General features: G+C 48.6%; 1 pseudogene; it reads right to left on the bottom strand.

Annotated features, from left to right (window-relative positions):
• Positions 1-1,101: 1,101 nt before the first annotated feature.
• LOC112133481 (large ribosomal subunit protein eL30-like) lies at positions 1,102-5,736 on the bottom strand (annotated as a pseudogene).
• Positions 5,737-24,322: the final 18,586 nt, after the last annotated feature.

Here is a 24,322-nt window from a genome sequence, read left to right as displayed (position 1 = left end):
TCAGGCACGAAACCAAACAAACCCAAAAATGGAGGAAGGAAAGAGAAGAAATGGGGCTAAAAGAGATCTAAAAATGAGACAGAAGCAAGGTGCCTTTTTCATCTTCTCTTTGATTAAAAAAGGTCTGTTAGCTCGAAGCCCACAGGTATGTGACTCAGTGCAGACGAGGGGAAACTCCGTGGGAAGTTTTGGATCTTTCCTATTAGAAGAATCAGGAATTTAGCCCAGCTCAGGGAAAACATATGAGCTTCCTTTGACTCTCCCAGGATGAGCTAGTTTCAGTATCATGGTGAAAAAAAAATAATAATAATACAAAGGCATTCACCAAAAGGAAGTGCTGTTTCCTCTATTTCTGAACTCACAGAGAGCTAAAATGATGCTGATGAGTCAGAAGCTAGCGCCCCTGAGGGAGCCACCAAAGGAAGATACTGAGCTTTTAATGTTTCCTTAAAGGGCAGCCCTAACCCCTCCCAGTGCGGAGCTGATTTTTGGAAATGCCAAAAGTGGTTTCAAGTCACATCAGGTGATTGAGGTGGGTGACCAAACTCAGCACGATGTTAGAAACAAATCCAAATGTGACAATAAGTGGCACTCCTGGTTTTATTTATTTTGAGACGGTGGTCTCGCTCTGTCACCCAGGCTGGAGTGCAGTGGCATGATCACGGCTCACTGCAGCCTCCACGTCCCAGGCTCAAGCCATCCTCCCATCTCAGTTTCCCAAGTAACTGGGACTATAGGCATGTGCCACCATGCCCAGCTAATTTTTCTATTATTTATTTTTTGTAGAGACGAGGTCTCACTATGCCTCCCAGGCTGATTTCAAACTCCTAGATTCAAGTGATCCTCCCACCTCAGCCTCCCAAAGTGCTGGGATTACAGGCATGGGCCACTGCACCGACCCTGGTTTCTTCATGTGGGATGTCACCTGGCTCTAAAAGGCAGTTTCTTATAAAAGTCCCAGCTGCAGCTTGAGCAGGAATAGCTGTATGGACAACAGCGTGGAGCTTCTCAACCTCCTTTGAAGGGCAAAAGTGGGTCTGATGGGCTGTTCGAAGCGGGTCCCTGAGGGTCGCATTCCCTGCATCCAACTCTCACCTCTTTCCTTCCTTCCTTCCCCTCCCTCCCTCGTTTTTCTTTCTTTCCTTCCTTCCTTTCTTTTTCTTTCTTTCTCTTTCTTTCTTCTTTCTTTCTCTCTCTCTGTCTCTCTTTCTTTCTTTTTCTTAACAAGCTCAGGCAAATTTTATTAAAGGAAAATTTTGCGTGGTTCACTTTTCACCAATCTGTCCTGGCATGCTTCTAATGATGTCAGAATCACCTGGATCAATGATAGCCAGTGTGCACACTCTGTAGTATTTTCCACATGCTGTGCCCAGTTCAATATTATTGCCACCATAGTGATGGACACCAGTTTTGGCCAACATTCCATAGCTGGGTGGTTGTTAGTGAGAATGATCAATTTTGCTTTGCCTTGTCTGATCATCTTCAGAGTCTGCTTGTACCCCAGCTCATACTTTCCACTTTTCATAACGAGTTGGAGCCTACAGTTGATCGACTCCAGGAACTTTTTCTTCTTCTTTGCAGCCACCAAATTCCTGCCTTAGATGCAGGACGGACCCCAACCAAGAGCAGCCACTAAGATGGCTGGGGAGCGAGAAAAGCCTCATTTCTTTAATAAAGGTGATTGCCCATTTTCAGACACAGGACAGGGGATTATTGAGGGTGCCACCAAGGAGAAGGGGGTCACCACCTGAGAAGGGGCCATGGGGGGCTGCCATGGCAGGTGGCAGAGGGTAGAGCAAAGAAGGGGCAGACATCGCCCCTGTCAGTTTGCTTGGGTTGCACTAACAAAGTATGACAGATCGGGGCTTAAACAATGGAAACTTACTGTCTCACAGTTCTAGAGACCAGAAGTTCAAGATCAAGGTGTGCATAGGGCTTGTCCCCTCTGAAACCTGTAGGGCAAATTCCTCCTTGCCTCATCCTCGCCTCTGTGAGTTGCTGGCAATCCTCATCATCCCTGGGCTTCCAGCTGCATCCCCCTAATCTCTGTTTCTGTTGCTGTTATGCGGCATTCTTTCTGTGTCTCCATCATCACCTGGCTGTCTTCGTGTAAGGACAGCAGTCATCATGGATCAGGGGCCCACTGTCGTCTGGTAGGACCTCATCTTAACTATTTACATCTGCAACACCCTGTTTCCAAATAAGGCCACTGCCTGAGATACTGGGGGTTGGGACTCAACGTATTTTTCTGGGGAGACACAAAATTCAATCTGTAATGCCACCTTTGTCAAAATTGTTTCTGGAATATTAATTAGGCTCATTCACTCCACCTGAGGGTTTTTGTTTTGTTTTGTTTTGTTTTCTGTTTTTTTTTTTTTTTTTTGAGACAGAGTCTCACTCTGCTGCCCAGGCTGGAGTGCAATGGTGTGATCTAGGCTAACTGTAACCTCTGCTTCCCGGGTTCAAGTGATTATCTTGCCTCAGCCTCCCAAGTAGCTGGGACTACAAGTGCCCGCCACCACACCCAGCTAATTTTTGTATTTTTAGTAGAGACGGGGTTTCACCATGTTGGCCAGGCTGGTCTTGAACTCCTGACCTCTGGTGATCCACCCACGTTGCCCTCCCAAAGTGCTGAGATTACAGGCTTGAGCCACCACACCCCACCCTGAAGAACTATTTTTATCTGCACAATGATTCATTCAAACAAACCCTTTCTTGGAAATCTAATCTGTTGTATCCCAGAAGATCTTGAAATATAATTATTGTGCTTTTTTGTTGTGGTTTTTTTGGGTTTTTTTTGTTTGTTTGTTTGTTTTGTTTTGTTTTTGTTTTAGATAGAGTCTTGTTCTTGTTGCCCAGGCTGGAGTGCAGTGGCACCATCTCAGCTCACTGCAACCTCCACCTCCCTGGTTCAAGTGATTCTTCTCCTCAGCCTCCTGAGTAGCTGGGATTACAGGTGCCCACCACCACGCCCAGCTAATTTTTGTATTTTTAGTAGAGACGGGGTTTCACCATGTTGGCCAGGCTGGTCTCGAACTCCCAACCTCAAGGGATCCGCCCGCCTCAGCCTCCCAAAGTGCTGGGATTACAGGCATGAGCCATCTCGCCCGGGCTATTGTGCTTTTTTCCCTTCCCCTCGTCTCTGTCAAGTGCGCACTGAGCAGGCTCCTGGCGGTAGGATGCAGAAGGCCTGAGTTAACAAGGCCTTTCATTCACTCTGCAAGGAGCAGGCTGGTGTCCCAGGGAAGACCCTGGAGGGGAGGGAGGCCCCTAGCCCTGCCCGCAGCTGACTATGAGGGAATCACTGGGGCAGCAGTGGGCTGGGCCGCGGCCATGGAGGAGGTCAGGTCGTGGGCCAGGGCATGAGGGTGGTTAGAGAGGCGTGAGTGGGGACAGCCTGCTGCGGCTTGGCCGATCCTTGGGCACAGACCTCCCTGCTCCTCCTTGGCCCTCCCTCCGGGAGGCGCAGGCTCAGCCTCCTGCTTTCTTTCCTCTGCAGCTGCTGCGCTCAGCCTTGAACACCCTCCCGACCTTGGGGCTCTGCTGCCCCACGCGGAGCCCCCATTTCAACAGATGCAGACACCCCAAAGCCCCTTCCCAACAGCCCCTCTCTTCAGAGAAGCCCTCCTCTGAAGAGACAGCAGAGAAGCGGAGCCCCCCGGGACGTCCCCCCAGACCTCCACCTCTCCCCAGCACCCGGCGGCGGGGTGGTGCATGTACTTCCCGTGGCTGCGGGAACAAACTGCCACACACAGGGAGGCTGAACACAGCAGAAGTCTATTCCACACAGTCCTAGAGGCCAGAGGCAGTGACATCAAGGTGCTGGACGGCCGCCCTCCCATCGGAGGCTCTGGGAAGAATCTGTTCCTTCCTCTTCCAGCTTCCACGGCTCAGGGCAGCACCCCTGCAACCTCTGCCTCCATGGTGACATCGCTTCCCCTCTTCTGTGTGAAATGTCCCCCTGCGTCCCTCTCCACCAGAATAATCCCCTCATCTCAAGCGCCTTAATTTAATCACACCTGCAAAATGTTTGCCGCGTAAAGTAACAATTACAGGTTCCAGGGATTAAAACCTGATATGTTTGGAGGCCATTATTCTACCTACACAGAGGGGTTGGCTTAGGACACCCGTCCTTGTTGCCGGGTAAAGCTGCCCAGGGGGCCTGGAGGAAGCCTGCTCTGTCTCTTTCAGCCCCCACAGGTACCCCAAGGGGGCCGCCACTGAGGTCCTCGGGCTCTGATCCAAGTATGAAGTGAGAGCAAGTTCACTCCTTTCCCCGCTGGCTCTGACACAAGTTTTCCGTGTGACCAGGGATGGGTGTGAGCAGCCCAGAGTAGGGGCCGGCCCAGGCTCGGCCAAGGCCCACACATCTGCCTGGCCCAGTCATGCCCAGCTCCATCTGAGATGGAACCACCAGCGCTGGCCACCTGAGTGGCTTCCTTGAGGGCTAGCTCGCAGCTCTTCGCCAATATCTCATTCAAATCCGCAGATTCTAGGCCGTAAGTCTTCACTACTCAAAGTGGGGTGCCAGGGCCAGCAGCAACCCCCCCCCCCCGCCCCACCTGGCAGCTTGTTGGAAAAGCAGACCTTCAGGCCCAGCCTTGGCCCTTCTGCATCAGAATCTGCATGTTTACCAGATGCCCGGCAGTCCTGGGCCCATGACAGCGAGAAGCACGTGTAGAATCAACTCCAGTGCCTGTTCCCCTCCCACCAATGCAACTGTTCATTCCATTCAAGAGCTGGTCTTTTCTCTCCTGGCAGAAGTGTGGGCTGCCTGCCTCCCCAGGGGATGGGCGTGTGGTTTGGAAGCCAAGCAGTGCTCATTTGGTTTATTTATCTTCCTGAGACTTAATCTATTTTGAATTTCAGATAACATTCTAAAAAGGCTTGGCTTGTTTTTCTTATCTAGGGGTGGGGTAAGTGCGCTTGTGTTGAGCAAAGTTGAGAAATATTTCTGCGGCTGATCACGGAGCTTCAGACCCACCCTCCTTGGGGCTGCCTTCCCAGTAATCTCTAAAACCCATCTGATTCGGGCCATTCCTGCGGTGAACATCTGTTTATCCACATGGCGCTCTTCCCTTCCCTTTATAAAAGGTCTCCTCCCACGGGAAGGAGGCTGCCAATCACAGCATGCCCACCCTCTCCCCCCACCCATCACATGACGCAGGTCACGCGGTGGTCACATGACACAGGCCTGCCTCTGTAAAGCATCTGTGCCCCTGGCCACAGTTGATTGGTCTGCTGTTGACACGTGACTAAAACTAGACCAGTCAGAATCCTTCCTTCTTTGGGGCTTTTAAAATCAAGGCTGAGAAATTGTCTATCTGTTTTTCAGGGATCTCTAACCTGCAATGATGTCAGAGAAGTACTGCTGCCTGGAGGTGCTGGCTCATGACAGCCTGCCGTATGGAAGTACCTGCCTCCTGGTACCCTGCCCTGTAGAATTTTTCTGCCACACAGAGGTTCCCTGCCAAATGGAGAATGCCCACCTGCAGGGCAGGAATGACACCAGGCACAGAGAAACCTAGATCAAAGTGGGAGCCACAGGGCGTCTCGGCTCCATTCGTGAGCCACGTTATACTTCCTGATGTCCCTGCAGTCACTACGGTCCATAGAGCTCCCCAGAGTCCTAACACATTCCCTTTTCAGTCTAGTTGTTTGAATTTGATTTCTATCTTTTGCAACGGAAAAAGTCCTAACACATTTCAACTTTGGAAATCTTCGGATAGCAGCCATGTTGGGTTACAGGATATCATCCTCCTTATTGCCATTCAGAGACCTTTCCAATCTAACTCCATGTCCCTCACCTCTTCCCATGGAAATTTAGCTCCTGCACTTGACTCTTCCAAGGTACAGATATAGCTGGAGTTCTTTCATGCACCTGCTGGACTATTCCAGACCCCTGTGAAGCTCTCCCAGGTGCCTGCTGAGCAATCCCAAGTGCCTGCAGGACTCTTCCAGTTCTTTGGTGGTGGTTCTTTTTTGAGACAGGGTCCCACTCTGTCGTCCAGGCTGGAGTGCAGTGGTGCAATCACGGTTCACTGCAGCCTTGATCTCCTAGGCTCAGGCGATCCTCCCACCTTAGCCTCCCGAGTCACTAGGACTACAGGCATGAATTAGCATGCCTGGCTAATTTTTTGTATTTTTTGTAGAGACATGGTTTCGCCATGTTGCCCAGGCTGGTCTTAAACTCCTGGGCTCAAGCGGTCTGCTCACCTCGGCCTCCCAAGTAGCTGGGACTACAGGCATGCACCACCACGCTCAGCTAAGTTTTTAATTTTTGTAGAGAGCGGGGGGTCTCACTAATGTTGCCGAAGCTGGTCTCGAACACCTGGGCTCAAACAATTTCCAGTGCTTTTGTTTCCTCCCAACACTTGAGTGTCTGCATCTGGACAACAACATTATCCCATCCCATTGTTATAGTTAGCATCTCTCTTTCCCCTGGCTAGGCTGTAGGCACTCCAGAGAGACATTGGGCCTGGTAGCCCAGGGTCCTAGTGGATTTCGGATCATAGAACATGCCCAACGCCTTTTATTGATGGACAACCCAGACTCTCAGTGTGGCTTTTGAACTCCCTGTTGGTGAACATACTGTGTTTCGGTGAATGTTTGCGAATGCTCTCAGAAAGGCCATAACCCACCTCCCTGCCTCAGCCTCCACCTCTGGAAAATGGAGGAAATAAAAGCCCTCCCTCATGGGCTTGTCAGGAGGACTCAGTGCCCGCGAAACATTCAGGACAGTGTCTGGTATCCAGTAAGCATCTCAGAGCATTTTGTGTGTCATTTACATTTTCTTTCCTCCCCCACCTCCTCTGTTTCACTCACCCTTTCCTTCTCATCTTCTCCTGCTATTTCTTCACCCCATCCCTGTCTGTGAGCCGAGGGAATCATTGGATAGCACAGGCACCCACCTCTGCAACAGGGAAATGCCTGGGGCTGGCTGTTTGGCAGCTGAGATCTGCTGAGATGCCCCTAAATAGAAGAAGGCTCCCTCCAACTCCGTGTATCTATCCCATCTGCTTCTTTCCAACCTCACCCCACTGCCCCAGTTTAGAGCCTCTGTCTAGACAGGTGCAGATGCTCTGACCCTCTAGACGTAATCCCTGGTTTATCTCGCTGGGAGCACCAGCCTGGAGACCCCCGCAGAGGACACGCGGCAGCTGCGCTGGCCCAGGGAGTTAGCGCAGGCTCCAGCATCCTCTCAGCCCCCAAACAATCTTCGCTTAAAAGGTGAAAACGCTCATTTTCTTTTGCACACGTGCTTTTGGCTCTGATGACTCCATTCCCATGGGTCAGAGTCTCTTAATAAACAAGAGCGTGTGAGTAGTCAGTGCTGACTGTCTGGTTGTATTCTCTGAGCAGCCAGGTAAGCTTGGGCATGTCCTTCTGTCATCCAAGTGTGCAGCCCTGGACCCCAGAGTCAGGGCACTGGGCAGGGAGGGGCCCTCTTGGTGAACCCCCTAGGTCAGCAGCTGGCAGCACACCTGGAAGCTGCTTCCTCACAGCTGGATCATGCTGCTAAGTTCCACCACGCTGAGCTTTCAGAGTGACTCAGTGTTGTCATCCTTCTTTTCATATAAGGACAAGAGTCATTAGATTCAGGGCCCACCTTAAATCCAGGATGATTTTATCTCATGATTCTTCACTGATTACAACTGCAAAAACAGAACTTTCGAGTAAGGTCACATTCACAGATTCCGAGATGACCTGAAACTTGAGGGGAAACTATTCTACTCACTACCGTATCCGTTTCTCCCCTTACCGCCAGGACCCCACTTCCAAGGGCCCCTTCTCTGCCCTCACGCCAGGGCCCTGGCACCCAAGTTTGTTGGGCCCTTAGACAATTACATCAGAGTTCCCCACTCCCCTAAAACCTGATCTCTCCTAACCTTTCAGAGCCCCACATGCCACTTAAAAATTCCTCAGAATTTATGGGAAAGAAATGTACATGACATTAGTGTTATCAAAATGTCCATGAGTGACATCCACTTTTTGTTTTTCTGATCCACTTTGTGTTTTCTGGAGCAGGTCTTTAACCTACCAGAAAGGCCTTCCTAAGAGGAGCTGTTTATGATGCAGGAAATAACAGCAGCGTTCGAAAAGGTTTATCTTTTAAGGTTTTTGTTTTGTTTTGTTTTGATTTTTAATTGTAGTAAACTATGATAAGAAAGTGTAGAATTTTAACCATTTTTGTTTTGTTTGGTTTTAGGTTTTTTTTGTTTTTTGTTTTGTTTTTGTTTTTGTTTGTTTTGATGGAGTCTTGCTCTGTCACCAGGCTGGAGTGCAGTGGCATGATCTCGGCTCACTGCAATCTCCACCTCCCAGGTTCAAGCGATTCTTCTGCCTCAGCCTCCCGAGTAGCTAGGATTACAGGTGCACCCACCACACCCGGCTGATTTTTGTATTTTTAATAGAGACAGGGTTTCCCCATGTTGGCTAGGCTGGTCTCGAACTCCTGACCTCAAGTGATTCACCTGTCTTGGCCTCCCAAAGTGCTGGGATTATAGGAATGAACCACCCTGGCTGGCCTGACTGTCCTCTTGTTCCAGATTGTCTTTTCAGATGCAGCAAACAGCCTTGGAGAAGGAAAGAGGTGGTGTCTCCCTACAGAGCAGAGAGCAGGTTTGGTTATTACCTAATATTATAAAGATAATGTCTCCCTCTGGGGCAAAGGTTAGGTGTGTTTGCTTACTGCCCATTATAAAGCATCTGCATCCTCTGAGCTCAGGGTTTTCCCTTGGTGATGCAAACTCACTGCGCGGCAGCATCCACCTGGGCCCCTCAAGTCACCCCCATGGGTTTTGGGGACATAAGGAACCAGTGCAAACATTAAGCTTGTATTAACCATGTCTTCCATTCTGTGTATTCTGATGCTTTGATATCTGGGACCTTGCTGACCCTGGAGGGACTGCCCCACCCAGTACTAGCCAATCCCCAGAGATAGTAAACCAGCCTCCTGCAAACATGCTTTTCAAATGCAAACCAACCAATTGCAAGCCCATGCCCCAGACACTTCCTCTATTGGGTTTTCACACTTCAGGCCACTATCCACCTGCCTAATCACCCTGGGAGCAAGTACCAGACAACTAGGGACACAAACAAGGCTTTTGCCCACATGTCTGCTGTCTCCTGAGCCTGCTGACAATGCACGTAGCCCTGCATAGCTCAGGGTGGCCCCTCCTCCTGGGAACTGGGAGTAACAAACTGTCCTTTCAATGACAATCATTTCCTGATCTGTTGGCCTTACTATAACTCAAATATTGCATTAATACACCACATTTTAAAGCAAAACTTATGCTGCTTGCTGTGCTGTGAGTAACAAAGTCCTTTGTCTCTGCCCCGGGAGTCTCGTGTCATTAGGCAGCATTTGTCAAACTGGCAGGCTAACTTTTAGCCTAGGAGTAGGTAAAATCTCAGACCCTTCATAGCTCTTGACAAGACCCAGGTCTGCTACTGCTGTGGGTTTCATAGGAACTGTGGTGTTTGATGGAAGAAACAGACGATCTGGAAGCAGAGAAGAGGCCCTTTCTGTCTCCCCCTGCTCAAACTGGATGTGAGAGGAAGTTGGATCCACTGGAAAGAGCTGTGGGTGGGCGGGGAGCAGTGTTCTCTGGGTTTTTTAGAAGGAGGAGGTAAGTTTGAGGTCAGAGGGGGATTTGTCAGCCCCAGCTGTGGAGTTCTCAAGCGGATCCTCTCAGACTTCAATGCGCACACGAATCACCTGGGAATCTGATTCTGACTCTGGGTCTGAGCTGGATCCCAAGATTCTGCATTTCCAAGGCTCTCCCAGGGGATGCCGATGCTGCAGGTCCTTGGACCACACTAGGAGGAGCCACTCACACTGGAGGACACACTCAACATAAGGCTACACTCACTGGCATGCCTGGAGGATGGGGAGGGGAGGGCTTCCATACAGCTCCCACCTGGACCCCACTGCCTCCCCCTCACTGACCCACCCCAAGCACACGCAGTCTCAATTCCAATGTGTGCATCCATTCAGCAACCAAAAATAGGATTCTCCAGGCTGTGCCTCCCAGGGGATCCTAGGAATTTCCTGGAACAGAAATGGGGTTTTCAGGATGGCCCTGGTCTCCAGTCCCCTCCTGACAATCCTTCCCCAGGAGGTTCTTCTGGATCCCCCTCCAGCCTCCTGGAAGTCTGGCTGCACATCAATTGCCTGGCACATAGATGACAGCCATTAAATGCTTTTCGAATTAATGAAAAAAATCCGTCAATCTATATTTGTGTATTTCGTAGCTCCAGGGGACAATCAAAAGAAAATAAAATCCCCCAGCTGAAATAACTACATTGGTTTATAGCCTATTTATTCATTTATCTGCTCTTGTGGAAGCTAAGAAGTTCCTATTTTTAGCACCTCCCATGCTCAGACATGGGTTATTTTTGTCTTCAAGCTCTCCTAAAGAGTTGACATGTTGGCTGGGCGCAGTGGCTCATGCCTGTAATCCCAGCACTTCGAGGCAGGCGGATCACCTCAGGTTGGGGGTTCAAGACCATCCTGACCAACATGGAGAAACCCCGTCTCTATTAAAAATACAAAATTAGCCAGGCATGGTGGCGCATGCCTGTAATCTCAGCTACTCAGGAGGCTGAGGCAGGAAAATCGCTTGAATCCAGGAGGCAGAGGTTGTGTGAGCCAAGATCGTGCCATTGCACTCCAGCCTGGACAAGAGTGAAACTCCAACTCAAAAAAAAAAAAAAGAGTTGACATGTCCCAGCCTATTACCGCAAAGCTGTGCCGTGCATTTAGTGAGAGGAGACAGTAGGGACAGGAGCTCAGGCAAGAGGCCTCCTCTCCCACAGTGCCCAGGAAATAGTCACAGGGTGAGACGGCAAACAAGGGTGGGCCTAAAGAGTCGGCGGGGCTGCCCCCAGAGCAGCTGCCAGCCGAGTCCCAGCCTGGCGTCCTGTGTTCTCCCTCAGGTTTCCAGGGAAGCAGGTGTGGCAGCCCCACCTCTGCCCACCCTGTTCTCGTTCCACTTCCAGAGAGGAGGGTGCGGGTGTGAACTCTGCAGCCCGTGTTTGCAGCTCTGCCAAGTGGGCGTGACCAAGCGGCAATTTAAAAGCCACTCACCTAAAGATGTGGGGTGTCTGAGCCAAGCCTGAGCCACCATTCTAATCCTGTAGAAATATTTGAAAGAGAATAGTCATCACATCTGGAGGGCTGGGCTCAAGGTTTTTCTAGCACTGACTCACTCACAGAACTTGGGCAAGTCTTTACATTCTCTGGGTCTCAATTTCTGCATGGAAGCATGGAGACAGTCATTGTAGACCAGTGTCACCTTCCCTTATATGCTGGGGACTTGAAAGAACTATTACACACTCCAAAGTGACTAATTTGTAGCTTAATCACTTGTAACATCTTTCTAACATACTCACACACGTTACCATAATTATAGCAGCCACCTCAAAAACAAGGACACCAGGAAAATCATGACAACAGTAAAAACAGAGTGCTAAAATATAGCTGATTTCGAAGGCATTAATCTTCCTAATCCTTCTGTGTGGACAAGAGGCTGCAAATATTGGTGAAAACATCATCCTCATAATCATCACATATCTTTACAACACCCTACATATTCTTTCCAAAATTGGCCATGCCATTTGCCATCTTTTCCCACTCCTGAGATAAGTAGAAAACTGTTCTTATTTTCTCCAATTAGCACTTCTTTTAGGCATGGGAAACCTAGAAAGATTTGGGGAGGAAGGTTTACTGGCTTGAAGAGTGTTCCCCACCCCAAAATTCATGTCCAGCCAGAACCTCAGAATGTGACCCTATTTGGAAACAGGGCTGTTGCAGATGTAATTAAGATGAGATCATACCACAGTAGGGTGAGCTCTAAGTCCAACGACTGCTGCCCTTTACGAGAGGAGAGGATGCGCAGTCGTACGCACAGAGAAGACCATGTGAAGAGGGAGGCAGGGATTGGAGTAATGCACCCACATGCCAAGGAATGCCAGGGATTGTCAGCAGTCACCAGAAGCTGGCAGAGGCAGGAAGGACCCCCCACCCCAGCCAGAGCCTTAGGAGGAAGTGTGGCCCTGCCAATCAAGTCCAGGAAGCTAGAAGTCCAAAAACTTCTAGCCTCCAGGACTGTAAGAGAATAAATCTCTGTTGCGGAAGGCCCTGAGTTTGTGATACTTTGTCGGGGCAGCCCCAGGAAGCTAATACAGAAGGGGTACTGGGAAACTGGGAGCCAGAGGCTCAGAAGGGAGCTCACAGAGGCTGCAGGAACTCAGCTGCCACTCAAGTATCTGGAGAAGGCTCAAGGTTTCTCTGGTTGCACCTGATCCATCCCAGGAGACACACAGTGCAGGGCCCACCACGTACAGTCATGAAGCCGGTAGGACCCCGGGTCTCTGTCCACTCCCATCCGACCAGCCAGAACCCACCATCTCTGGCTCTACCCATGGAAGGAGGGCACCACCTGACCAAAGCAGAGGGAATGAGGGATGAGAAGGGGCAGCAACGAGTGTGCCCAATGTGCTCACTGCTGATCAAAGCTTCCTTCAACAAAGAGTTTTATCCCGGAGGATTTTGAATAGTTTTTTTTTTAGACAGAATCTCACTCTGTCACCAAGGCTGGAGTGCAGTAGCACGATCTTGGCTCACTGCAACCTCCGCCTCCCGGGATCAAGCAATTCTCCTGTCTCAGCCTCCCAAGTAGCTGGGATTATAGGTGCCCGCCACCATGCCCAGCTAATTTTTGTATTTTTAGTAGAGACGAGATTTCACCATGTTGCCCAGGCTGATCTTGAACTCCTGACCTCAATTGATCCAATTGCCTTGGCCTCCCAAAGTGCTGGAATTACAAGCATGAGCCACCGTGCCTGGCCTTACCCCAGAGGATTTTCCAGAATATTAAGCATACATGTCCTCTTCCTGCCATCCTCACGGAGCATCTGCCCTCCTGCCATCTTGCTCCTAAGTTTCCCGCCCTTTTCCTCAGGTGCTGAGAGAGTCTTGTTGGCTGACCCAAATCCTTCCTTCCTGTCCATCAGCAGATGTCAGCCCAGTTCCTGGCTGGCTGCGTGTCCTTGTTCCACCTGTAGTAGGACCGCTTTGCTTTCTTCATCTATAAAGTGTGAATAACGGTAGCAGGAGGTACCTCTAGATGAAGGTAGCAAGTCCGTGGACCAGGACATGGAGCACCCCACACAGTGCCCGGGGCAGTGGCCCTCGGTAAATGTGGGTTAACCTCTTTAACATGTTGAAAAAGGTCAAGGTTAACCGCATAGACCCGGGGTCAGCAAACAATGGCCCACAAGGTAAAAATGGTTTTTACATTTGTAAGTAGTTGAAAAAATTCAAAAAGAAAAATATTTCGTGATGTGGAATTCTATGAACTTAATTTTAGTGTTCATTAATAAAGTTTTATTGGAACACAGCCACACTCACTCATTTTCATATTGTCTATGGCTGCTCTCATGCTACACAGCAGAGCTGAGCAGTTGCAGCAGAGACTGCATGTCTGCAAAGCCCAAAAGATTTACTATATGATGCATTACAGAAAAGGGTTGCAGGTCTCTGATAGACTCGAGCCAAATGATCTAACTTCAACTCCCAGATCCAAGACTTACTAACTGTTTGACTTTACACAAATTATCTGCCTCCATTTCATCTCTTTAAAATGGACATGATAGTCCTCATTTTAACATATTTTTGTGAGAATTAGATACATTATTATTTTTAAGGTCTTAGTGCCAGCATATAAAAATACAATTGATGGGTTCAATTATTTTCATGTTTTTGTTTTAATGCTCATTCTAACTCTTTAAATATCACCATCCTTCTACACCAGAGTAAAATGTAAAAAAATTCTCAAGCCTTTTTTCCACTTGAAACACAAGAAAAGTTCTTTAAAACTGACTTATCATTTTCTTCTTTTCATCATTGTTCCACATGCAAACAGATCCAGAAACCTTAGCTCAGACTTCTCAAATCCCAGATGGATTCTAATTTGTTATATTGGAGAAAAAAAGAAAATCTGTATTCCCTAGCAGATGCACAAGGACTGTTTTGTTAGTCACATCTGCCACCTTCCTACTTTTCAGCACTAAAAGAACTTTTTTGCAAGCTCTTCAGATCTTGATTCTGAAATGCAAAAGCAGAATGATGAGGCATGTATTTCCCACCTTGCCGGAGATGTTTTCCTTCTTTACCTACATGGTCTGGAGTTTACATGCAATCATGCCCCGCAACACATAGAGGGGTCTGGCAGAGCTGGAACAGGGGTTGGGGACATTGAAAGTTGCCCCCCAACACGCTCTCACTTCTTCCATGTGATCAAGGGCATGTGGCTGCTCAGCTAGAGACTCCATTTCCCAATCTGCTGTGCAATTCAATGTGGTCGCGTGGCTAAGCGCACCCCCTGCCGGCATGTAAGGGGAGGTAACAGACACCACTCCCAAGTCTGGGCCTTAAGACACTGGCCTCCTCCCTGCTGTTCACCTTCCTATGAACTGCACCCATGCAGATGAGGGTGAAAGTCCATATGACGGCAAAGCAACAAGATGGACAGAACCTGGATCCCTGAATGATCATGTGGAGCACAGCAGTTCCATCACCAAGGACCCTTCATCTGAGGACTGGTATTTGAGAGCAAATAAACTTCTATGTGCTTTAAGCCACTGGGTGATTTGTTACTTTGTTACTGCAGCTTAGCTTTACTCTAATAGAAAGCCTCTGAGTCCATTACCTTCTGTAGTTACAGATGAGGAAACAGAGTGATGGGACAATCCTCCCCAAATCACATACTTAGTTGCAGAATCAGGTCTGGAACCCAGTCTCTTACCCTGTAGCCCCGTGCTCTGTCTGCTTAACTTGGGTATTATTTTTTATTTATTTTTATATTTTATTGTATACTTCTCCCTTCTTTTCTCAAGTGTTGAATTGGGCATTATGTTTACTCTTTGGAGACAGGCCTGTGTCACTTCAGCTCTCTGAAATTATCACCTGGTACTTGGCACATAGTGCTACTTGCTGCTGGGAACAGTGCATCAGTCTGGGTCTAATCAGGAGAGAAACCATAGAGTGATTTGAACATGAAAAGTTTTACATAAATAATCAGTAACGACAACAGGGTCGGGGTACGAGGAACTGGCTGGCAAGAAGTAAAGAGAATTTTACAGAATATATGAATAGCAGATATGAACAACCACCATTACCCCAAGGACTGGAATGGTACACCCAGAGAAACCCCCTTGCCCTGAGCTGAGATCCAGGTCTTGTTGAAGAGGGTGTGACTGTGGCTTGTAAAATTGCAGAGAAGTGGCTGTGGTGCCATGCTAGCAGAACTTGCTAGAAGTCTGCCCTCTAGATGGCACCAGGGAAAGGCGTCCCTGGAAAGATGTCTCTCTGGAGGTTTTCTGCTACAAAGCCACCTGAGAGGCTTCTGAAGGGAGCTGCTGGCCACACCAACAACAATAAGCAAGCAATTTCCATTCCCATCTGGAACACATTTATGTTTAACACTGATCAACTTTTGCTCATCTGTTCTCTATTTTCTTTAGAGACTTTTAAACTTGTTTTTTAAACTGTGTGATTTGTCTCAAAATATGACTTTAAAATATACACCCATTTTTAATACTTGGTCATAAAAAACCACCAAATCAGCAAAAAAGCACAAAATCAAGGCTCAAGCTCACCCATTCCTATTCAGTTGCAATTTGGGAGGAACTTTGGTCAGAAACTGCATTCCTTTTCTATTGTTGTATAACAAAGTATCGTAAACTTAGCAACATGATCCATATTCATCATCTGACCTTCTCCATGGGTGGAGAGTCCAAGCCTAGCTTGGCTGAGTCCTCTGTTCACCTGGCAAGAAACCTCGTCAGGGCATGGGCCGAGGCTGCAATCAGCAGAGGATCCAGGTTCGCTTCCAACTCATCCAGGCCATTGGCAGAATTCAGCTCCTGGCAATGTAGAGCTGAGGTCCCGTTTTTTGGCTGGTAGTCGGCTGAAGGTCACCGTCAAATCCTAGAGGCCATCCTCATGTCCTCAGCACCTGGTGCCCTCGCAGTGACAGCTTATGTCTTCAAAGCCAGTGTGAGAACCCCTCTCTAGTCTGCTACTGCTGAGTCACGTCACAGACCACAATTGAGGGGGTAATTGTCCCACCGTGTACTGTCCCGCTGTGTACCTGACTGTACACAGACCTACCCACACTCAAGGAAGGAGATTCAATGGGGCGTGTCCACCAGTGGACGGAATCTTGAAAGCCACCTTAGGATTCTGTCTGCAGTAGAAACTCATTGAAAACCTGTGGAAATTAGAAAATTTTCCTTTTTTTTTTTGAGACAGAGTCTCACTCTGTAGCCCAAGCTGGAGTGCAGTGGTGCAATCTCAGCTCATTGCAACCTCCCCCTCCGGGGCTCAAGCGATTTTTGTGCCTCAGCCTCCTGAGTAGCTGGGACCACAGGGGTGCGCCACCACACCCAGCTAATTTTTTGTATTTTACTAGAGACGGGGATTTGCCATGTAGCCCAGGGTGGTCTCGAACTCCTGAGCTCAGGAGATCCACCTGCCTCAGCCTCCCAAAGTGTTGGGATTACAGGCACGAACCATTGTGCCCAGCCAGAAAATTTTTCTAGAGCAGGTCTATCTTCTCTCCATTCTAGAACTCTCTCTTATCCTCCAGATGAGCCAAGATTCTTTCACTGTTCTTCAACGTTCTTCAGCCTCAACCTCTCCCCAACCTCTTGATTCCTTAAAGGGCTGTTATTTTCGGAATCAAAAGAAAACCAAACCCAGGTCTTGCTTCAGGGCTCTGTCCCATTTCTGGTGCCCCCTTTGCACTCGGTTTACAAGAAAAGAGGTAATAAGTGTGCTCATTTCCTAGGGTTGTTGAAACACATTACCACAAACTTGGTGGCCTCAAACAACAACAATTTCTTGTCTCACAGTCCTGGGGACCCTATGTCCAAAATCAAGGTGTTGGCAGGACCCTGCTCCCTCTGAAGCTTTTAGGAGGGAATCCTTCCTTGCTTCCTCCAACTTCTGGTGGCTCCAAGCGCTCCTTAGCGATGGCAGCATCCCTCCAATCTCTGTCTGTCTTCACACGGCCTTCTCCCCTGCATTGGTGTCTCAAACTCCCCTCTGCCTTTCTCTTTTAAGGGCACCAGTTATTGGATTTAGGGTCCGCCCTAAATCCAGGATGCTCACATCTTGTGATCCTTAAATTAATGACATCTACAAAGACCGTTTTCCAAACAAGGCCACATTTGTAAGTTCCAGAATTAAGACATGGACATATCTTTCTGGGAGTCACTCACTATTCAACTGACTACAACCAGGGAAATGACTGATTTTGAAGTCAGGTTACCTCAATTGCAAAGGCCAGGTATTCACCCTGATATTGTATAAGCCTGGCGGGGGCCTCGCCTACTGGGTCTAACTAAATTGAGAGCTGAGCTGAGGTGGTGCTGGCCTTAGAGAGGAGGAGAACCAGGATCCTAGCCCCTGGGAACCCTGGCACTCTGCCTTCCTCTCCTCCTCACCCCATTAGTGTAGACAGGCTCCATGCTGGGCTCACAGCAGACTGAGAGAGCCGGGCAAGCAGGACCACTGTGTGGTGTTGGACTAGGAACTTAATTAATCTCTCTTTCTCTTCACCTATCTATAATGGTTATGAGGTTAATAACAATAATTTCCACTTGATAACATGGTTATGAAGAGTAAATGAGTTAGCGTGTGGAAAACAGGTTGAATTCTAAGACGGCCCCCAAATCCCCACCCTCCTGGTGAACACACCCTGTATAATCCACTCTCCTTGAGGCCTGGCATGTATGGGGTTGAGCTAGATGAAATTGCCATTTGGGGGATGAAAATTTGAGATTATCAGTAGCTAACATGTTTCAACATAATAGTGCCACGTATGTTAGTGACTACCAGCACCTACAACTCTAGACCCATATCCTAATAAGCTTTTTAATCAGAGGAAGAAGGAAAGGGCCTCTCTCTCCCAGAGCCAAGCCGAAAAACCCAGAGAAGGCTCTCATCCGTCAAGTGCAGGTCATGTGCCAACACTTTTGGGCAAATCTCTGTGGCCAGGAGGGGAGCACTGTGATGGGCCCAGCCTAGATCACAAGCATTCCCTATTGGCTACACCCCAAGCCCAAAGAACTCAGACACCAATTCTTGTTCATGATTGGTTGATGGGTGGACTTAATACATAATAAATGCACAAGTGAAAATCAAATAGTAGAAAAAAGTTATACAATGAGACATAGGCAGCCTTCCTCCCAACTTCTCCTCCTTGGAGGTTTCTACCAGTTTTTTCTGTGTATCATTCCAGAAACAACATATGCACTGTGAGCATGCATATGAATATGTGGAGGTATGAGTCTCCCCCACCGCGTCTTCACCCAAATGGTCAAATGGTCACGTGCTGGACCCCACCGTGTCTTCATTGAATGGCCGTGTGCTGGATATTTCAGACTTCTTGGTCTAGGGCATTCCTTTAGCCTCTCCTTGCTCTGCCATGCTCTGAGCCCAGTATGGCTGACCTGTGTATCATGAGGCTTTCTTCTCTCCAGATTCTGGTTGTGCTCAGCCAGGACAAGACCCTGGTGGAAGATCCCAGGATGGAAGACAAATGGAAGGAGGGTATTTATCCCCCAGTCACCTCCCTGGGGGGATGCGGGGGTTGGCTACCCCTGTACCAAAGCCACAGCTCTCACCAAGAGCCCTCTTCGCAGCCCTGCCATCTCTCCGGATCCCCGCGACAGCTTCTCCTGCACTTTCAGGCTGTGGGACATAAAACCCCACCGCAGCCAGCCCAGGGGTCTGCACCCTCCTTCATGGGTTCCTGTCAGCCCTCCCCATACCTTAGTAAGCAGTCTCCTGTGAAACCTTCCTCAAAAACCTTATTCCAGCATTCCTAACAGGCCGCCCACCTACACACTTCTCCAGTTGAAAATCAAGGACGGATCAGACACAGTGGCTCACGCCTGTCATCCCAGCACTTTGGGAGGCCAAGGCGGGCGGATCACTTGAGGTCAGGAGTTTGTGACCAGCCTGGCCAACATGGTGAAACTCCGTGTCTACTAAAAAAAAAAAAAGTACAAAAAATTAGCCAGGAGTGGTGGCTTGTGCCTGTGGTACCAGCTACTCGGGAAGCTGAGGCAGGAGACTCTCTTGAACCTGGGAGACAGAGGTTGCAGTGAACCAAGATCGCACCACTGCACTCCAGCCTGGGCAATGGAGTGAGACTTCATCTCAAAAAAAAAAAAAAAAAAAAGAAAAGAAAAGAAAAGAGAATCAAGGAACGAATTCTCCCACTCATCACTGTCCCCTCCCCAAGAGCCACTTTCCTCTTCACCTTTCCTTTGGAGTTGGGCTCCAAGGCTCTGGAGTCGGACTGCCAGGACCCAGTAACAGTTGCTGCCTTTCCACCCGTGGGACTTTGGACAAGGAGGTGTGCCTCCATAACACAGGGGTAATGACAGCAGCCTTTCCTGCCACTGGGATGAGAACTTAATTAGCTGCAAAACCCATACATGGCAGGGGCTCCAGCCCTTAGCAGGTGCTGGGTAAATGCATTTTCACCTAAGCCGGAATATTATCCCAACCCAAATGTCCTTGCAGCCCTGAGGCCCCACGGCCAGGGAACTTCATGGACGCTGTGTTGCTCTCCTGCTCATGCCCTGCTAATACTTTATGTGAGATTCGAGAATGGGACTGGGGTTTGAGGTGGAACATGTGCCCAGAAAGCCATTCCATATCCCAGGCCAACTGGCTCCAACTCAGCACAGGAAAGCGTGGGACCCCTGCTCCAGCCTCGGGGAAAGCACGAAGGTTCCAGGAAACAGTGGACATCAACCCAGCCCCACCTATCCAGTTTCTTTCACCTGTGGGGGCTTCTGGCCTCACCAAAAGCCAGAACGGGAAAATGGGACAGATACGGGGAATGCTGTTGGATGGAAGAGTTGAGAGGGACGGGAGTGAGAGGCCAGGTGGGTGGGCCTGGACCCTGGGCAGAAGGAGGACCTGGCTACCCCTGGCATCTTAGATCTAGGCCAGTCCCCTCTAAAGGGGGGTTAATCCTACTTCTGTCCACTTCATGGGGTCCTGATGGGGATCCCCTTCAATAACCAGGAAAAACCAATTGTACAAAGCAACATAATAGAGTTGGGATTTTCCTTGGGGGACGGGGGACCTGAACACATTTCATTCTTGAGACGCTAAGGCACAAAGCCTCAGGCTGACAAGGGTTTCATCGACCTCTGAGAATGTTTAGGACTTGAAAAAATTATTGGCTGCAAATTATGGAAATAGCAAAATCAGACTCAATAAATGATTAATTTCTGTGTTCATTCCTCATTAATTGCTAAATTTAGTATACATAAAAATCTCACTACATTTGAAAACGATTTGTAAGTTAGATTCTCTCACACAATGAGAATTCACAAGTATGTTAGTGATTGCCAAGAAATAACAACTAATCGTAAATTCAATGAGTGACTTTTAGCACAATCATTTCAAAAGCAAATCATTGGCCCTGCCCAGCCACCTCAGAACTCCACCATGCTGGGTAAGCACATATTTCTGGAGTCATCCCTGCTTTCATTCTTTTCCTATACCTCATAAACCAACAGAAGAAATATACTCCACTTTCTTTAGAGATGAAAAATACAGAAGCCAACAAATAAAGTTAGCTTGAAACCAAATAAGCCACTCTTTGCTGCCTGGACAAAGACTTAAGACATATATTTCAATGGGACAGAGCATTCTTTAAGTCACAAGATAGAACCACTGTCCACTCATTTGCATCTTGTAGCTTTTTCACTTCTGCTTCCCACCACCCCCCTCCCCACACTGCAATTAAGGAAAAGCAGATATTTTTCAAAGTCACACCATATGAATGCCAGGGACTTTTTTTGTCTTTTTTTGAGACGGGATCTCACTCTATTGCCCAGGCTGGAGTGCAGTGATGCAATCATAGCTCACTGTGGCCTCAACTTCCTGGGCTCAAGCTATCCTCCCACCTTAGCCTCCCAGGTAGCTGGGACCACAGGCATATGCCACCACTTCCAGCTAATTTTTTTTATTTATTTTTTTGTAGAGAAGAGGTCTCACTCCAATGCTAGGGCTGGTCTCAAACTCCTGGGCTCAAACAATCCTCACACCTTGGCCTCCAAAAGTGCTAGGATTAAGGCATGAGCCACGTTGCCAGCAAAAGCTCCATCATCTTCAGAGTTTATTTATTTTATTTTATTTTTATTTTTTTAAAGAGAGTTGCTCTGTCGCCCAGGCTGGAGTGCAGTGGCGCGATCTCAGCTCATTGCAAGCTCCGCCTCCCAGGTTCATGCCATTCTCCTGCCTCAGCCTCCGGAGTAGCTGGGACTACAGGCGCCCGCCACCACGCCCGGCTAATTTTTTGTATTTTTAGTAGAGACGGGGTTTCACCGTGTTAGCCAGGATGGTCTCGATCTCCTGACCTCGTGATCCACCCGCCTTGGCCTCCCAAAGTGCTGGGATTACAGGTGTGAGCCATTGCACCCAGCCCAAAGTTTATTTTTAAAGTGACTTCAATTGGAAAAATTGTCTTTGTTTCTTGAGGTGCTAAATCCAGATGTGGCTTCCTCTCCATGTGACAGCAAATCTCCCATTCTTGTACTGGAGCCTCTATCAACCCCGTTAGGGTCCTCAGGCACCTCCTCCCATGTTCATTGCAGCAAAGGAGTTTCTGCTGCTCTCCTCCCAGAGCTACTTTCTTCAAACACACCAGCCATCTGAACAGTTTATTTTATTCAACATCTTGACCAGTTAATGATATTTGCAACAAAGCTTGTAGTTATTAAATAAACCATTTGAGTTACCCCCTAAAGACAAGCAACAATCTGACTGAAAGTCCAACTACCTATGGCTATTTTAACAAGAAATAACTGCAGGCTATGAAGGGAAATATAGATGATTCAGCCTTGTAACAAGAAGAGTCAAAATCAACAGGAGAATAGGGAACGTGTTTTCCTTGATGAGAGGAAGCCCTCTGCCTGAGTATTCTGGGATTAGGAATCCGGTTTATGAGGCACAAACAATCCACTTTTTGCTCACAGAAGCATGGCACATTAGTCAGGTGTTAGAACAAGATATTTAAAGCTCCCCCACTAAATGGCATGGAGAGTGATCCCCCTTTATGCTTTGTTAATTACAAAATTAGCTCATCTTCCACCCATGATGAAGCTCGGCCTCTGGGCACTTGGAGCCCCAGTGGTGACAGTCCTGGCGCTTGGAGACCCAGTGGTGAGGCGGGGACAACCCCTGGGGGCTGGAGCTGAGCTGAGAGTGACCAGGAACCAGACGAAGACCCCCAACTGTGCTGGGGGAGGGACAGGGACACAGCGTTAAGCAGGAGAATCCGATGTGTGGGTGATCTAAGGGCTGTGCGTCTGAGTCTCATGCTGAGCCTGCCAGTGGCCCAGCACTCAGGGGACGGGACCTGGGTGGGCGCCCACCCCAACTCTGCTCCAGACCCAGAGTCCACGCTAAGGAGTGTTCTGAAAACCTTGGGTCTGGCTGGGCAGATGAGTGCTTATCCTCCGAATGAGGCCTTGGCATTTTGGTCACTACTCTGAGACGACACAGGTGTTCAGACGGTGTCATGAAAGGAAAACTTGGGACCCCAGTTCACTCTGCCAAAAGGAGAACAAATGAAGCTGAAAGCTGAGTCATGCAGGAAGCTGTCTTTCCTTTTGCTCCTCAGCAGAGAGCTACAGAGAAAAGGTTAAAATCTCCTCAGGTAGCAGCTCTGCGTTCACCTTATCTTGGGTGAAGCGCAGATTTACTGAGCACGAGACCATATGATACGTAACTGACGATTCCCTGTCTGCTCCTTTTCCCTTGCAGCCTGTGGATTCAGTAATGACCACACCCTCCCCTCCCCGCTCCAGCCCGCTTCTCCCCTTCCAACAGTGAAGCCCTGGAAATCACCCTTGGAGAAAGGCACAGACCACACACTGCCTCGGTGATCCCGTGGTTTTGTTCTTCCAGGCACGTCCTTAACCTCGGCAAAATAAACTTCAAAGTTGATTGAAATCTCTCTCACATACTTTTTGGTTTCCAGTGTCAACTAGACAAGGCCAGTTCATGTTTGTTTGTTTTTTTGTGTTTTTGTTTTTTTTCCTATTTAGGTTTATTTTTATACCTGTAGAGCCAGTGCATGTTTCTATGTGAAAATCTGTTTGAACTTCAGAGCCCTCACCTGCTAAGTCAGGCTAAAACCATTCTGGGGGCTGGGAGAAGCAATGTGGTGTAGAGGAACTTGTGTCCCCACCAACAAAATTCACAAGGTGAAGTCCGAACCCCCAGTAACTCAGACTGTGGTTGTATTTGGAGACAGGATCTTGAAACTTGTGTCCCCACCAACAAAATTCACAAGGTGAAGTCTGAACCCCCAGTAATTCAGACTGTGGTTGTATTTGGAGACAGGATCTTTAAAAGGTAATTAAGTTAACATGAGGTCATTAGCATGGGCCCTAAAACAATATAACCAGTGTTCTAATAAGAGGAAATGAGGACACGGAGAGGCACAGGGGAAGACCATGTGAGGACCCAGGAGGAGGACAGCATCCACAAGCCACAGAGAGAGGCCTCTGGAGAAACCAGCCCCGCCAACACCTTCCACCTTGGACTTCTGCTTCCAAAACAGTGAGGAAGTGTTTCTGCTACGTAAGCACTGGGTCTGCGGTGCTTCATTCTGGCAGCCCTCACCGATTCACACAGAATGCTATTTCTCCCTTCTATGACCAAGTCGTTCCCAAGAAAAACCCACTTTTTGAGACAAAAGCCTTTTCGAGGGACAAAGGCCAGGGCTTGTTCACCAGCAGGGGCGGGTCTAATCGCACCCACGCTGCCGCTTGTCTCCACACTTCATGCTTTTTTATTACTGAAACACCACATGCCTTTTTGATTGAGTGAAAAGCTGTTCCTGATTTGTGCTTTATACATTCAGATTTTCACGTTGGAGTTTATTTACGGTGATATTCACCTATGCTCGGGCTTACAAAACTCCTCTCCAAAAGTCTTTTCTTGGGCCCAGGGATGCTGTGTTGCACGCTGAGCTGGTCAGCATTGGATGAGGTTCTCTTGGTAAATGTGGGCAGCCTCCAGGGTTAGAGGAGGCAGGGGCTTTATTCCCCCTCCCCATCACCTCCCAACAAGATAGTCACAGTGAAAGCACGTCTCATCCCAAATGCTGCCAAATGGACACTTAGCAAGCTGTCCCCAAAGTCGTCATGTAATCTGTCCCTCTAAGTTTTAGAGGGGCCCACACTCGCTCCTTGGGCCCCCCAGACAGGCGTT

This window comes from Pongo abelii, chromosome 4, assembly GCF_028885655.2.
Source record: "Pongo abelii isolate AG06213 chromosome 4, NHGRI_mPonAbe1-v2.0_pri, whole genome shotgun sequence".
In the NCBI taxonomy this organism is placed as follows: domain Eukaryota; kingdom Metazoa; phylum Chordata; class Mammalia; order Primates; family Hominidae; genus Pongo; species Pongo abelii.
This window is presented reverse-complemented; position numbering and strand designations above follow the sequence as displayed.